Genomic DNA, 16,255 nt, shown 5'->3' with positions numbered 1-16,255 from the left:
AACACCGCTTTGATGTTTAAAAATGCATCAGTCGTTTCAGGTTCCCTTTGTGCAGCTTTATGAGCTGGTGAGTTTTTCTGAGTTTTTCTGTCCATTGCACATCATGTCTTCTTATTCACTTACACCCCTAATGTAGAGTTCCTCTTGAGCGGACTCCCGGCTATACTCAGAGTGGCCTTTCCTCTGCGTTTTTGTCTTTAAAGGAGCCGTTTGTTGTTGTTGTTGTTTGTTTGTTTTTTTGAGCCATCATTAACTAACCTTTTCTTTACCCCGAACCGTTCCCGTTCCCTGTGCTGAAACTGTATTTGAGCCTTGTGAGCAGCACACATGAGCTGGGAGTGAGCAGAGACCACAGAGCTGATTTCTGGGCCTGAAAAACATCACCAGAAAGCTGAAACGGAACCATCAGCTTCTCGAAAACACTTTCCATATTACACGTTGCTAATAAGAGGTCAGAAGTCAAGGTTGAATTAAGTGATAGTGATTTACAGTGCCGTTAACTGGAAACCGCTCCCACAGAGCCACGTTCACACGCTCACGCGTTTCCTTTCATGCTAGAGCTGGTCCGAAAAAAAGCAGATGCTACTTCTGCACACTAGGTGGCACAGATCGCTTTGTAAACGTCTGTATTTCTCACAAATTTCTGCATCTGAACTGTTCTTCTGAATTTTTATTCGGTCCCACGTGACCGCATTTGTACATCAAGGCATCTTGATCGATAACCTTCAGTCGTTAAACAGGTCCGAAAGGCTTGTAAAACATTCTCCCTTTTATCTTAAATATTAATATCGATAATGTTTATCGTAGAGTTTGGGACGTACTACGTAATCTTGTAAAAATAAATAAATAAATAAATAAATAAAGGCAATGTACATATTTTTTTTTATAATGACACAGGTTCTTCTTTGTCCACTTTCAAGGCACTGCGCAGTTTTTTTCTACACTACTTTATGTCCTCCAGGGCTCCCCACCACACACACACACACACACACACACACACACACCACATCATAAAAATATCATAAAATAGTCTTGAATGTAAGAAAGGCACATTATTGAATTAGCATAATTGAGGTTTATTATTTCTTGTTGTTTTTTGTTTTTTTTTCTTCTTCATGAATTATTATATAATTATGAAGAGAGAATTTGTCTATATGAGGCTTATTTATTAGTGTAAGAAATAAATGAATGTATTCAATTGCAACCTATTGTTTCATCTGGTCTTTCTGGTTCCTTCTTCCTGTACAGACTTTTACATTTAAAAATGTTTTGCATTTAGAACATTCATAGCTTTTTCTTCCATTTCATTTCTGATTATTATTATTATTATTATTATTATTATTATTATTATTATTATTATTATTATTATTGCCCTGTGTTGGGTTGACACCCTGTCCAGGGTGTACCCCGCCTTGTGCCCGATGCTCCCTGGGATAGGCTCCAGGTTTCCCCGTGACCCTGAAGGAAGGATGGATGGATTATTATTATTATTATTATTATTATTATTATTATTATTATTATTATTACATTTTTCCTCATTCCCTCTCTTGTTTTACTTTTACCCTTTTAAAAAAAAAAACTTATAAACGTAAAGAAGTTATGAAATGGACCTTTTGCTATCGAATATTTGTACATATTTTACATTCGAAAAAATGCTAAATACGTTTTGCTATTCATTTTGTGTAATAAAGAAATATGTTTATTTATTTATTTAATATAAACTTATGTAAAAAAAATTCTATCATCCAATATTTCTGGTTTCTTCTTATAGATACTTTCTGATAGGGGGAAAAAAACAAACGAATTTGCAACAGAAAAACTAATTATTTGGGGGGTTTTTTTCATGATTTAAAATAGTCTTAATGTAAATCTAGTATAGGAACTGAAATATAAAAATATCAAATGATTTCTATTCATGTAGTGACTTTCAGGTTTATTTGTGAGGTCAAAGTTCGCAGTTGCGAATGCAAAAAGTGTGTCTTGTTGGTAGTTTGTTTATTTTGTTGGATTTGATTTGATATTTCTCCTCTTAATCCACTTTAGATCATATGAAAATTGCTCTAAAGTCTGGGATTATGTAAGCAGCGGTTCAGCTCCGTCCTGCCCTCATTTACATGCCGGAACAGGTGAGGTTTGTTGCCACTGCGAATCCGAACGTCCCATGCTGGAACGTCAGCGGGCCAATCACACCAGAAGCTGCCTTCGCTACCATAAAAGGCAACAGGCCGAGCACTCACAGTAGCACGCTGTGTGTGTGTGTGTGTGTGTGTGTGTGTGTGTGTGTGTGTGTGTGTGTGTGTGTGTGTGTGTGTGTGTGTGTGTGTGTGTGTGTGTGTGTGTGTGTGTGTGTGTGAGTGATTCCCTGCAGAAGGCCTGCATTGTTCCTCACTCAGCCAAAGGGGATACAGATGCCAACCACATGTCTAAATATAGAGCCCAATTTCACAATAAAGTATGGTGGCCTCATCAAAAAGGGAGTGACTCCACACTAACGTAACGTCTCGGGGTGCACCAGTGATGGCTACGGCTGCATTCTTTTTGTTTTTGTTATTGTTGTTGTTTTTAGCAGAACCGTAACGGACAGAGTATGAAAAACTGATTCGCGCAACGTTCTCTAAAAGGAATGTTCGTGTCGTACGTCAGCCCAGCCCTGAACCCATTTATCTGATCTTCTGATACCTGTGAAGATGGCTTGGTTTTAAATACCTCCCCCAGGACAGTAGGGGATTTTCAAACCCTTCTGTCGAGATTTATAGCTCTTTTTATGGTCGCGTTCTCAGCCGGCTAGTTTCCTGCATGGCGTAATCTCTCGCTTCAGTTTAGGTATCTGCTGATTAGGGCTTGTTTTCATGCCTTCGACTCATTTGAAAAGGAAAGACAATACAGCAGAAGCGGCAAACCTGTAGCTAGTGTGTGGAGTGCTTCTGAGCATTAGCGCTAGCTTAAACGCTTATGTTTAGTCAAACTGTCTCACGTTTGTTTTTGTTCAGTTACCGTCTCACTCATAGCTTCTTTAACAGCTATTAAGTGTGTTTGCATGGCCTTCTACCTTACTTGTATGTTGCTTTAAGTAAAAGTGACTTCCAACCGAATAGACAGAGGTTGTTTCATTACTATACTTAAGTGTTATTTTGGGATATTTATACTTTACTCGAGCGTTCATTTAAACGGACTACTTGGATACTTACGTAATTACAATTTCCAAGAAAATAACATACTTTATCCTCATTACATTTTTATTTAGACCTTCAAAGTACTCTTTAGGTCTCTTCTTCTCTCATCCAGTCAGTGAGTATACACTATATGTCAATCGAATGGGTTCAGTTTAGCATCCAGTCATCGTGACCTTCTCATGCAAGACAATACACTCACTGAGCACTTTATTAGGCAAACTGTACAAAGATTGGACAGGGCTTCCTTTTGCACACAAAACAGCCTCAATTCTTCGTTGCATGGACTCCACAAGATGTTTTAAATGTTCCTGTGAGATTCTGGTCCACGTTGATAGGATTTTTCAGGTGTACTTTCATGCTGCGAATCTCCGGTTCTACCACATCCCAAAAGTGTTCTACTGGATTCAGATCCGGTGACTGGGAAGGTCACCGAAGAACACTGAACTCACTGTCATGTTTGTGAAACCAGTTTGAGACGGCTTTTGTTTTGTTTGCATGGTGCGTTATTATATGCTGGAAGTAGATATTAGAAGATGGGTAAATTGTGGCCATGAAGGGATGCACGTTGTCAGTAACGATACTCAAATAGGCTGTGGCGTTCATGCGATGATTAATTGGTATTTACCCAAAGTGCACCAAGAAAACATTCCCCACAGTATTACACCACCTCCACCAGCCTGAACTGTTGACATAAGGCAGGTTGGGTTTGTGGATTCATGGTGTTGGCGCCAAATTCTGACCCGACCCTCAGCAGAAATCGAGATTCATCAGACCAGGCGACGTCTTTCCAGTCTTCCACTGTCCGGTTTTGGTGAGCCTGTGCCCAGTCTGCATTCTCGGCTTTCTGTTCTTGGCTGACAGAAGTGGAACCTGACGTGATGCTCTTCTGCTGTAGCCTATCCGCCTCATGGTTCTAACATGTTGTGCATTATGCGATGCTTTTCTGCTCACCACAATTGTACAGAGTGGTTATCCGAGTTACTGTAGCGTTTCTGTCAGCTCGAACCAGTCTGGCCGTTCTCTGTAGACCTCATCTCTCATCAACAAGGCGTTCCCGTGTGCAGAACTGCCGCTCGCTGGGTGTTTTTTTTTTCTTTATTGCACCATTTTGAGTAAACCTCTATAGACTGTTGTGCGTGAAAATCCGAGGAGCTCAGAAGTTCTAGAAATAATCAAACGGGCCTATCTGGCACCAACAAAAATACCTACCACTGAGATGTTATTTCTTCCCCATATTGATAGTTGATGTGAACATTAACCCAAAGCAGCTGGCCCGTACCCGCACAGCTGCCACAGGATTTACTGATTAGGTAACTACATGAATGAGTAGGTGTACAGGTGTTCCTAATAAAGTGTTCACTGAGTCCACCCATGTGCATAATAATATGGATTGCAGTGTTGAACTTGAGCATGAGCGCCCCTGGCTCTACATCATTAAGACTTATAAACAATGAGGCGTCTCCTTTGCCACCCAAGCAGGCATGAGCTCTCTCATTTGAAAAAGCGTGTCGAGGTCAGTTCTGCTAATTAGCTAATGATAAACGTCTATATTTAACCGAGTTTGGCTGCTTTCTTAGCTAATGCCAGGTCGGTAGACTGAAGAATACCCAGAATACAAAAAACGAAACAAGCAATCTCTCTTGGTGTACTCTTGAATAAAAGATTTGAAGCTATACCCATGTCTAGACTCTAGTTTAGAGATCTAGTTGGTGTGCACCAGTTGAAGCAGTTACGATACAGGGTGTTTTGACACTTTTAGCATTCCGTGTGCCCTCAGATTGTGACTCAGCACTTTTGTACGTATGTGAACACAACAAATGAACTTGGACCCCTCTACAAGCAGCTGTCTACAAGCAAGCCATACTCAGACAACCTACAGTATAAATGGTCTCAGTACAGTTCGTTTATGGCCCCATTTTGTGGTCCACTTGAGTCATGTCTTGAAAAAACAAAGTGTTCCCAGCTCACTTCAGGTTCGCTTTATGGTTCAGCTTTCGATGACCTTGTAGACAAAATACAAGCGTATAATAGTCTTTGGCTTCCCATGGAGTCGTCTGGTCCACAGACAATGTAACTAATGTTAGGTAGGACAGAATAATACAGGTTTATAGAGTCATTGTGGGACTAGCAAGAACTACTACCAATACTACTACTACTACTAATATTAATAATAATAACAACAACAACTCCTGTACATTAGCCTATTATTTTAATATACACTCATTGACCATGGGATGGGCTAGACCAGCAGAAAACCACATTAGGTTCCACTCCTATCAGCCACAGACAGGAGTTTAAAACTACAGTTTGCTCAGGCTTACAGAAACCGGACAGTTGAAGATAGGAAAACGTATGCTTGGTCTTTTTCCAATCTTCAACTGGCATCAACACCCATGGTACAGTCAAACTCACTGAGATCACACTTCCGCCCATTCTGTAGGTTAGCTAATGCTCACGGCCTGTATCGGCCTGATTTGATGAATTGTGCTCATGATACATGATTGTCTGATTGGATAATTGTATGAATGCGTGGGTGTACAGGTGTTCCTAATAAAGCCGTGTATATACTGTAGTTGCATGTATTTCGTCTTGGCCAACTATTTTGATGAGAGTCACATGGCATAAAGCACAAATTGATTTCGATGGTTCTGCAACAAAATACCTTTCTCCTTACGTCCTTTTTCCCCCCAGATATTTTCCTGGTATATCGCTTCAGTTCTGCTTTTTGCACTCTCCAGAGTATTTATTTTTTTTTTTTCATCCACTGCCAGATGGGAGCATCATGTAAAAAGAAACCGTTTTATATGATGAGTTTATATATAATCCAGTAGAGGTATGAGTTTTAGCGAGCTCCTTAAGGGTAAAATGTCCAAAAGGTCTTGTTTTGAGTCTATTTGTACTATATAGTGAACGCCAAAAGCACCAAAAGAGCTTATTTGCTGCTACGTTTCTTTCAGGTCCACTTTTTACAAGACTGAGTGTGGTTTGTTTTAAAAGACCTAGATGTGAAAACACTCACAATCTAGAAAAAAAAAGGCAGACATTGCTGACCAGCCTACTATGCTGCTCACGCTGAATATTTTCACAATGGTGTCATTGTAAATTCCGTACTTAACCTCTAAATGTAATCTTTCTGTTATAGATTACTGGAAGTTTCTTTTGGCTTTCCCCTGCCTCTTTTTTTTTTTTTTCTTAGGGGTTGCTAAGGGGCTGTTTGGTTAGTTTGTTGACCTGTGTGTATGCTTTTTCTTCTTCTTCTTCTTTTTTTTTTTATTATACAGTGGAGTAAATTGTAAAGTATTGGACGTGTCAACATTTTTTTTCAGTAAATATATTTCCAATGAGGGTATTCACATGAAATTTTCACCAGACATCAGTATTAAGTCAAGAAATCTGAAAATATAAAGAATCCACAACATTAAAGTGCATAAATAAAGTTATGTGGAATGAAGTGGAATGACACGGGAAAGAAGTATCGAACACGCTAAGAAAAAGCAGTTCTACAAGGCAAGGTAAGGCAAGGAACCAGCTGTTTTTGGGTTTCCCTTGCTCAATTTTGGGTTTCCCTCCCTCTTTTTTTTATTAGGGGTTGCTGTTTGATTAGTTTGTTGACCCGTGTGTACGCTTTTTCTTCTTCTGTGGTAGCTCAGTAGTTGGTTTATGCTAGTGCCTGGATGGAATTCATATTGTGCCAGAGATCCGCTGTTGGACCCTTGGGCAAGACCTTAGCAGTGTTTATTTACACATATACAATATGTTTGTATTGTATGTAACAATTGATCATTATCTGCTGTTTACCACCTGCTACCCTATCCACACCCCGCCCCCGCTAGCGCCTTCATGATCCAACAGGGTGTGTTCTGCCAATACACAAAACAAGTGTCCATGTCATCATCAAGGTTCTCAAATACACCAAACTGGCTACCACAATCAAATGGCAGCTCATGTCTCCTCCCTGACTTTCCACCAAATGATTTAAATCAGAGCTATGGCCTGCAAACGGCATGTTGTAGACGTGTTACACTCGAAGTATTCAGGATTGTTAAGCAAATAGGTTTGGTACTATAATACTGTTGGTGTTGTTGGACCCTGAGGGGATGGGATGAGTGGAGGTGAGTTGCGAGGATGGCCTAGATGGTTGAGACAGGATTTGTTCTCAGGAGAAATGATTTTAAGGTTCTTACTGTGGATGTTCCCTGAAGGGTGTGTCAGAGAAACGTCATTAAGGTCATAGTTGAAACTTATGGACCAGTCCCGTACCTGTCATTTACTGTACATTTACATTAGTTGTACATGGATGGCAGGTGGTCCACTGTGTAGCGTTGCCACCTCACAGCTGCAACGTTTGTCCTGCGTCCATGTGGGTCTCTTCCAGATTCCCGAAGTTCCCTCTCACCTCCCATTAACATGCAGGTAGGCCAACTGGCTACTCAAATTGCTTTAAGTTTGAATGAGTGGATCAAGGGGACATTTATCTTAGCCAATTCACCTACTGGCATGTTTTTGGAAGGTGGGATGAAACCACAAACCAGACAGAAACTTGAACTGAGGAGAGGATTGAACCATGGACGCTGTGATGTCACAATGACCCGATTATTTGTACCTCGAGAAACAAAAATGTACTCATACAGCACTCTTTTGCACAATTAGGGTTCAAATATAATGCTGTCGTTGCCCTTAGCCCTTCACCACTCAGCTATCGGGCTGAACTGGATTGCACATGCTTGTCATGTTGACTAAAAGTGAAGAAACCGACAACATCCATCCTTAACGTGTACATTCAATTCAGACACCCGTGCTTGAACTTTGCAACTCTCTTTGAATGAGCAGTGAAAGCTGTGTGGCACCTGTTCTTGCTGTTGGGAGTGTGTGTGATGTGCGCATTTCAGGTTGGTGAAGTGAAGTCACTCCTCGGGGCTTGATACACACCCAAACGTGTCTCTCGGGGCCTCCTCCTAAGCACACGCCTCACTCTCATCCATAATAAGAGGGTAGGGACAAGCGAGGCCCTGTATATAAGACTGGGAGGATAAAAATACGATCAGGTCCACCTACGGTACATTGGATTACACTCAGCCTCACATTTCGAATTGATTTGATCTTTTTTCAAACCAGTTTTTTTTTCTCTCAATCTCCGTGTAAGGCAGAACAATACAAAAACCATACACACCTCGTGTGACGTAACCCAAACCAGAAAAACAGACAGACTGACTGCCTGATGACTCAGATATAATTATATCCTCAAATCTACATTACAAAATTCCCTTTTTTTCCCCCTCCCTAAATAGACTCCACCCCGACTAGGAATGTCAGTGCTGTAGTGAAGTTGTCCCTCAAGTTAACGTTTTTCTACAAGGAAGGGGGATAACATTTCACCCTTATGAACCTGCACAGAAAATCGTTTGGTGAGCAAACCAGCTTGTCATGTGTGCTTGAGAGCTTACAACTGACTATTTGTAATATGTCAGGAATACAAAATGTTGTTTTAGGCTGTATGTACTATATAGAAATTTGTTCTTTTCAGTATATAATGGGTGTCATGCAGCTGATATATAGAATTAGGATTACCAGAAATTGCATCCTGTTTCAGTGACACAATAAATCAGTATTATGTTTGATTCTTATATAACGTACTTAAATGTCTATAGACCTACTTGAGTAATATCACTTTCTATATTGTTTGTGTGTATATATATATAGGTAGAATTAGTGTTAATAGTAGGAGTAGTGATAGTCTTTATTGATCACATGTACATTACAGCACAGTGAAATTATTTTCTTTGCATACCCCAGCATGTCAGGAAGTTGGAGCGCAGGGTAGGTCATGATACAGCGCCCCTGGAGCAGAGAGGGTTAAGGGTCTTGCTCAAGGGCCCAACAGTGGCAGCTTGGTAGTGCCGGGGCTTGAACCCCCGACCTTCTGATCAGTAATCCAGAGCCTTAACTGCCAAGCCACCACTGCCCCCTAAGTAGGAGAAGTAGGAGTAGTAATAGTAGTAGGAATAGTAGGCGTAGGAGGAGTATCCGGCATCCGGGATAAAACATGTGCCAGAATCAAAATATGCAGACGGGTGGTCCGCTGTGGCGAGAGCAGCCGAAAGGCGGGGGAAAACCCCCCACTGGCTTGCAGGAGATTAATGGCTAAGAACCCTAATGTGAGAAAGCTGAAGGATTCCCCGGTGTGTGTATGATGTAATATTTGCATAATGCAGTCTGGATATTGTAGTGAAGCAAACAGTGATGGACTTCAACATGACTACTCTACAAAACTGTGAACTGAGCCGAAATGCAGAGGTTGAGAGATAATGAGCATAATGAGCTGCAGAATACTACAAAACATGTCAAGCCACATATTTGCAAGTGCAGACCACACCCTCAACTAAATCTGGAACTGTTAAAAATAATATATAATAATAATAATTGGGAAATTATGACCAATTGGTAATAATGAATAATAATTAAAGACTCTTGTGTAGGTGTTGTTGAATAGTATGGAGGAGATGGGGAGGTGGCGGGTGCAGAAAAAGAGACAGGAATTTGTAGGAACTTGGAAGAAGGATGAGCTTCAGGTATGGTCTTTTTCCCAAACTGCAATTATATCATAACGTCATTTAAATCCACTAATAAATGTAAACGGCATCCTAGACACGCTATTTCTTTAATTAGGAAGTAGCGGTTATAAAATTATACGGGGAAGTTCTCTACAAATTACCATATGGCCACCTGACCATCACATCTATACGTGTGTATATTTTTTCCCCAATGTCCCAATCCAGATTTATAATCTTTTCTATTGTAATAACCTCCGCTCTTCTGGGAAGGCTTTCCACTAGATTTCGGAGCGTGGCTATGGGGATTTGTCCAATAAGCCGCAAGAGCATCGGTGAGACATTGAGTGAGGAGGTCTGGGGTGCAGTCGGTGTTCCAGTTCATCCCAAAGGTGTTCAGTGGGGTTGAGGTCAGGGCTCTGAGCAGGTCACGTGAGTTCTTCCAGTTCAACCTTGGTACACCATGTCTTGGTTGCACAGGGGCATCGTCATGCTGGAACAGGTTCGGGCCTCTTAGTTCCATTGAAGGGAACTAAGAGTTCTGCTTTTATAGACAGTGGGTAATGGGTAAAGTTGTTCTTTCAGTTTTCCGACAGGGAAGTGTGAGGAGGAGGGGGGATTAAGAGGAATAAAACACTTCAGGCTGTGCTGACGTTACATTACATTACATTACATTTTTTCCTCCTTCTTATAACAGCACACCTCATTGTTTCATTCCTTACATATTAGACGTGTTATTCTCCAGTACTGCATTTATTCGCTTTACAAATATAAAGAGAATTCAAGCATCATTAGCTTCGGCGAGAAAAAAAAAAATCTCAGCTTCATCCTCCGGCACAGTGGACAGTTGAAATACTGGCGCCTGTCAAAATACCGGAACATGAAGTGCTACATGTTTATTGTTCTATTATTTTATTGACTTATAAAGGGATGGCTATACTACATCTGAACGCTCTCATGCACGTCGTAACTTTTACAGCATCGTTTAAAATCATCTCTGTATGTTTTAAATGTTTGGAATGAGCTAGAAACTGTGGTCTAGAAATCAAGAATCCCGCGTAAGCAAATATATGTCAAACGTGATAAGCGATATGATATACCAGGGCAAGGAGCAAAGTGATAAGCTGAGATAAAATCTTCTGTCTGTGTGCATTGTGGAAAATGATCTAGGATTGATCGATTTTTCTTATCTCTGATCAAACCCATCAGGTGTAGTATTAAACGGTCTAAAAGGTTAGAAAGTAGTGTCATTGGTAGACGTGGTAAAAAAGTTAGTACTATTCAAAGTAATCCTATTGTTAATTCATGTTAAGAGATTACTGCGGTAAATCTACGAATTATACAAGATTTGCCGAAATAATAACAAGTGCTGGGTCAACATTAGGCAGCTAATTGGATAAAGCAGCTCAAATCAAACATGATACTCAGAGATGTAATTACAGTCTATCTGATATAGCACTTTTTGTATCTCCCCACACTGAACTAACACACCTAACAGGCTCAACAGGTGTGTTGTCAGAGAGGTCCATTGGTTGTCTCGCTTAGCATCTGTCACTTTTCATCACCCATCCTGTAGGAAGTGCCTGCAGCTGAGAAAACACAATTCCAGGAAGTACAAATACGGAGGAACCAAATACACCATTGAACACCATTCTTCCCAAAACACTCCCTCGATCGTTGTTTTGATGATGGTGATGGTTGAGTCTTCGACTGGGTTGAGATCCGGTGACCGCGAAGGCCACGGCATACAATATACATCCTTATCAAACCATTCGGTGAGCCCTTGTGCCCTGTGGATGGGGTGGGCGTGGTCATCCTAGGAAAGACCACTCTCATCAGGATAGAAATGTTTCATCATACACACATCAAACACTTTATATGTTAAGCGTTCGGTGTATAAGAGGGTAGATGTAGGGAGGGTAGGAAAGGAGGTCACTTATCCTCAATATCCATTTTTTGATGACGTTATCAGATATTTTGCTATGTATGATTTTGAGAGAACATACTATTATTAGTATAGAGTTACTTGTGATTTTATTACAAGGGCCATTTTTAGGAGTAAGGGCAGTAGTCAGAATATGGGTGTGGCAGGTACAGCTTCAAGATTCTCCCAGTTTTGATCCTGAGCTTGAGTTACTGCCTGGATGGAGTTTCGCATGCCCTCCCTGTGTCTGTCTTAGTTTTCACTGGGTTCTCCTGGTACCTCCCATTGGCTACATTGCTGCTATAGGTTTGAATTTGTGTATGCATGGTGCTCAGTGTTCCTGGCACTGGCTCCAGCTACACCGCCACTCTGACTCGGATAAAGTAAGTCCCTCCAGGAATTTTCAAAATCACCGCAGATTTACCACAGATTTGGGCCAAGAGGTGTCGTGTGACGTCGTCACAACGTACGTTCAGCCGAAGCCCACTTCAAATCACGTGCGTCGAACATGAGTACAGCTTAAAGGTCTCATTCACAAGAAAACAATTTCACGAGATTGCGATTTTGTCAATCCAAGAAGTTTTCCGTTAAAAAAAAGCACAAAAAACGCTACAAAGGCGCAGTGAAATCGAGCATTTTTGGCGGCAACAATCACAAAAAAAACTCTATGAAATCCTGTACGGTCTGTAAAGTGCATACTTAAGATGAATGGATGATGAATGAATGTTATAACGTTTATTTTATGCAATCACTTTTGCTCAAGAAGCAGCACGGTGGTGCAGGAGGTAGCGTTGCTGTCTCACCACTCCAGGGTTCAGGGTTCCTGAGCTCGGGTTACTGTCTGTATGGAGTTTTGCATGTGCTCCCCATGTCCATGTGAGTTTCTTGCAGGTTCTCTGGTTTACACCCACCTCCCAAACACGCTGGTAGGTGCATTAACGTCTCAGAATCGCCCGGAGGTGCTGTGCACGAGTGAGAAAATGTATGTGTGCCTGGCATCCTGCGTTGGACTGCCAAACACCGTCCAGGGTGTATTCCTCACGCCCTTAGTGTTCTCGTCATAAGCTGTGGATACGCAGCGACCCTGATTAAGGAAGAGCTCGGTTTTATGAAAGACGCCAATAATTCTGGAGGACACTGCATGCAGTCCTTCAGACTCCTTCGTCTTGTCTTCGGCGTTTTCTTTAAGGCACGACATTCAATTCCCACTGTGTGGACTGGACCTAGTAAAAGATGCATCTGCACTTCAAAAAGCAAAGCCTGTTGTGCTGACCAGGCTGCTATGATGGCATTTAATCATTTTCCTTTGTTAATTTTTTTTAAAAGTGCAGTAACTGTAAGGTTTTTTTTTTTAAATCAGGTGTGCTAGCAAGACCGCAACTGCTCAAACACCCCGAGACACAGCAGGGGAGGATATGTTTTGACAAACCTTGATTAGAGCTTTAAAAGCAGCCTCCATCCCACACCTTGAGGACAGAACCTTCTATTACCATCTAGCTGAGCATTATATAATCAGAAAAAAGGGTGTGTTTGGTGCTTATTAGCGGAATGACTAGGACCAGTGGCCTAAATTTAGATAAACACTATGTTTCAGGTAGCTTAAAATCAGTCACTAAGAGAAGGGTGTTTGTATTAAAGCACACCAGTGCATCACAAAGGCCAGTGAATGACTCAAAACACAATTTATCTCAAGAGTACGCTACAATCAACAGGTATCTTTGAACTTTTCTAATTCAAGAGTGTAACGTCACATAAAAAGGGGCGTGGCTGTAAAGGCGGGGTATCTGCCACGTAAAGCAGGAATCGGACCAATCCTATTAAAGACGCCTTTGCAGTGTTACGGCGTTTTGGACCAATGAGAGTAGAGTGTGGGCGGGGCGGGGCGGGGCTTAACGCCCGTTGTCCAGTGTTAGTGGAGAGATTTGAGGAGACCGTAGGAGAGTCAGTACTGCAGGACCAGCAGTGAGTAAGTAGTTATCTGTCTAATTTCATCAACACGGTCTAGGTGTTGTTTTATTCGCATATACTCAGATATTTCTGCGTGTTCTTTAGGTTCTGCGTGACGAGCTTTTCTTATCATGTTCCTGTAATATTTATTTGTCTTTTTTTTTTTTTCTTCTTTAGATAAAAATGGACGCTTTATTAACGTTTGTGTAACTTCTTCAAGCTGTTATAACCGTGTCTGACCTGTTTGGCGACAAGTCAACATTTGTTTTAAAGGGGGGAAAAAAACAAAACTCAAAGACTTGCGCGAGGAGAGAGTGTAGCGCGAGGTCGCGCGTACTTGGTAACTGAGCTCGAGCTCTTGCAACTTGTCCTACAGCTGTCGCGCGAGACGCAAACATTGTAACGCAAACCTTCGTTAATTCTCGCTATTAATCAGCTAAAGACGACGTTTTGCGCTCTTTCACCCCACCCTTCCTTCATATAGTGTGTATATAGTATGTCAAGATGTAGTAATGATGAGATTGTGTGATCAGCGCGTGCGCTTCTGGGCTTTTCCGCCTGCCCGCGAGCGAGCGGTTACTCCGGGTCCACCGGTTTCATCCCTCCTCCTTAAAACAAAAAACATAACATGACCTGGCAGTGTCCTGACAAATTGTCCCAGGGCGTTTGCGCATGCGCACTACTGTTTTGCGTGCCATAAATTCATGCATTTGCATATATTTTAATACTGGAGGCATTTTCTGACCATGGATGTATTTCAACTGGAGGCATTTAGGGATCATGTTACAGTAATAAAACACCAGTGCAGGTACGAGCCGTCCTCTGCATTTGACCGACGTTTCCTTGAGTAGGATGGAATTAAATTTGTTCAATACCAAAACGTATGGAACGTAGCGTTGGGAGAAATGAACAAAAATATACGAGGGGAGAAGGTGGTCACTCTGAAAAAACATTCTGAAACAGTAAACACTCTGAAACTGTAAACCGTGAACTCGGTGGTCTTCAGATAAACACATAAAATAACATTCTTCGTTAACCGCTTCGATTTCGTCGATCGCGGTTCATGGACGTGCCGCACGAGTTTTCATTCACGCTTTCAAACGTTTTTGTTTTACGTTCGCCATTCCGGCACAAACCTCTCGTGTGGGCGGGGCTTCACAGCGATTTACTCTCATCAGCTAGTGAGATTTGATCGACGGTTCGAATGTCTAGTCGAGTAGGAGGAGGACGACGACGCCCCTGAGAGCTCATCTCGAATAAATAGTCGTTATGAGACTACCCGAACCTCAAATATTTGCAAGCTAATACGCTGAATAAGTACGCAAAAACGTTTCCACTACAACGTACAAACACTATGACTACACGTGCTCTCAAATACTGATGTACTCAATACTCAAATACCCATACTGAAATCTCTCCTTCCTGGTCAGATCCAAATCTCACTAGCCAATGAGAGTAAATCGCTGTTAAGCCCCGCCCATGCGTGAGATTTGTGCCAGAACGGCGAGCGTAAACAAAAACAAAACGGACACTCCGGCAGCGCGTTCGTGATTAGCGAAAACGAAGTTTAGAACACTCTTAACAAAGAACGCGGTTTGGTTTGAAGACTATTTTACATTTTGGGTTCACTATTTTTCAGTTTTCGAGTGTGTGTGTGTGTTTCTTTCTTTCTCGTCGTACATCTTTGTTTCTTGAAACGTTACGGTCGATACTTTTGGCACAAATGTAGTTTTTTAGCTAACATAATAACAAACAGGAAACGTACGTCGTGCCCGCGTCACACCTTGGTGCTGAATGGTCTTCTACTTAATTGTAGGATATTTCTCAGATTTCTGTCTCTAATATGCCTTATATAGGTTTATTTATACCCAGCATGGACGTGCTGATATTGGGTGATGGAATGCGATTTACATACATGCATTCCTGTGTTTAGTTTCTATACTTTAGTATTTCTGTCAGTCAGACTGCTCAAGAATAAAAGGATTAAAACCGCCTCATTATCTTGGCAGGCCACTCAGACTCGAGGAAGAAAAAACACATTCCAGTGTCGAGGCTAGCCTTGAGTCTTCCTCGACGGTTAGATTGCTGTTAAAATAAAACCCACGACAGTTTTAAGTGGAAAAGGCACCGTATGGAGCGCTGAACGCTGCTGAGAAAGTAGACCGATTTGCATAAAGGTTGCGTTGAGCACAATGTCAACCAACCGCAAAATGCATTCATGCATGACCTTATTTATTTATTTATTTATTTATTTAGTGCGCTGGATACATTCTTGGACAAACACCGCATCCCACTGGTGTGACAAACTTGCGAATGTTGACAGTAATAGATAACGATATCGGTATGAGAAGCCCTGTGTAAGCCCATCGTTTCCGTTGCCGACTGGGCGAGTCGAGCGCAGGTCGGTGCTCAAAAACACACTCTCTATTAGGAAAAGTTCAAATAATACGGAGGCGCCGATCTGTCTCGGCTTGTATTCCTTAGGGGAAGAAACGAAGCATTTCCTAGTAGGATTATTCCGGTTATGAAATGCGCCTGGATCCGAGCTGTCCCATTGGTCGAGGGATTAGAGCGGCGCCTAAAACGTTTGAGTCCAATTTTTCTATATCGATCTGGATATTAGTAACAGGATAGAACTTTATTTAACACTGTCACGACGCTTC

The 16,255-nt window shown here is 41.6% G+C and overlaps 1 protein-coding gene across 1 annotated transcript in view; it reads left to right on the top strand.

The window, feature by feature from the left end:
• Positions 1–13,533: 13,533 nt before the first annotated feature.
• The window catches only part of pls3 (plastin 3 (T isoform)), a 29,622-nt gene continuing 26,900 nt past the window's right edge, over positions 13,534–16,255 (top strand). The window contains exon 1 of the mRNA XM_053682357.1: positions 13,534–13,611. The gene's annotated coding sequence lies outside the window, so the exon portion shown is untranslated. The remainder of the gene's footprint in view (positions 13,612–16,255) is intronic.

The sequence above is a fragment of the Ictalurus punctatus genome, chromosome 8, assembly GCF_001660625.3.
Source record: "Ictalurus punctatus breed USDA103 chromosome 8, Coco_2.0, whole genome shotgun sequence".
Classification (NCBI taxonomy): domain Eukaryota; kingdom Metazoa; phylum Chordata; class Actinopteri; order Siluriformes; family Ictaluridae; genus Ictalurus; species Ictalurus punctatus.
Note: the sequence above shows the minus strand (reverse complement) of the source record. Positions and strands in the feature narration are given on the sequence as shown.